This window comes from Microcebus murinus, chromosome 13 (genome assembly GCF_040939455.1).
Source record: "Microcebus murinus isolate Inina chromosome 13, M.murinus_Inina_mat1.0, whole genome shotgun sequence".
In the NCBI taxonomy this organism is placed as follows: Eukaryota; Metazoa; Chordata; class Mammalia; order Primates; family Cheirogaleidae; genus Microcebus; species Microcebus murinus.
Genome location: NC_134116.1, coordinates 74,014,086 through 74,014,454, shown reverse-complemented (window position 1 = coordinate 74,014,454; position 369 = coordinate 74,014,086). Strand labels below are relative to the sequence as shown.

At 74.8% G+C, this 369-nt stretch overlaps 1 non-coding gene across 1 annotated transcript; it reads right to left on the bottom strand.

The window, feature by feature from the left end:
* On the bottom strand, nucleotides 1–74 carry TRNAN-GUU (transfer RNA asparagine (anticodon GUU)). Its single transcript has one exon. It is a non-coding gene; the product is annotated as a tRNA-Asn (tRNA).
* Nucleotides 75–369: the final 295 nt, after the last annotated feature.

Genomic DNA, 369 nt, shown 5'->3' with positions numbered 1-369 from the left:
CGTCCCTGGGTGGGCTCGAACCACCAACCTTTCGGTTAACAGCCGAACGCGCTAACCGATTGCGCCACAGAGACCCAGCTACTCGGGCCGCGCCGCGGTGTGTACAGATTTCCGCGGCGGCGGCGGCTCTCGCCACACCAGGCGCTGCCACCCTGAGCCCGGGCTCGGGGACCGCGCGGCGCGCGGAGGAGGCCACGGCGGCCCTCGAGCGGGAGGAGAGACTCCGAGTCCCCGGCCGCGCGGGGGGCGGCAGTGGTGGTGGAATGGGCGGAGCCCGGGAAACTCCGGGCCTCTCTGGGGACAAAGCGCGGCCCTGCCGCCTCCGCGGCCGGCAGTCCGCAGGCCCCGGTCTCGGGCGACGGCTGCGGG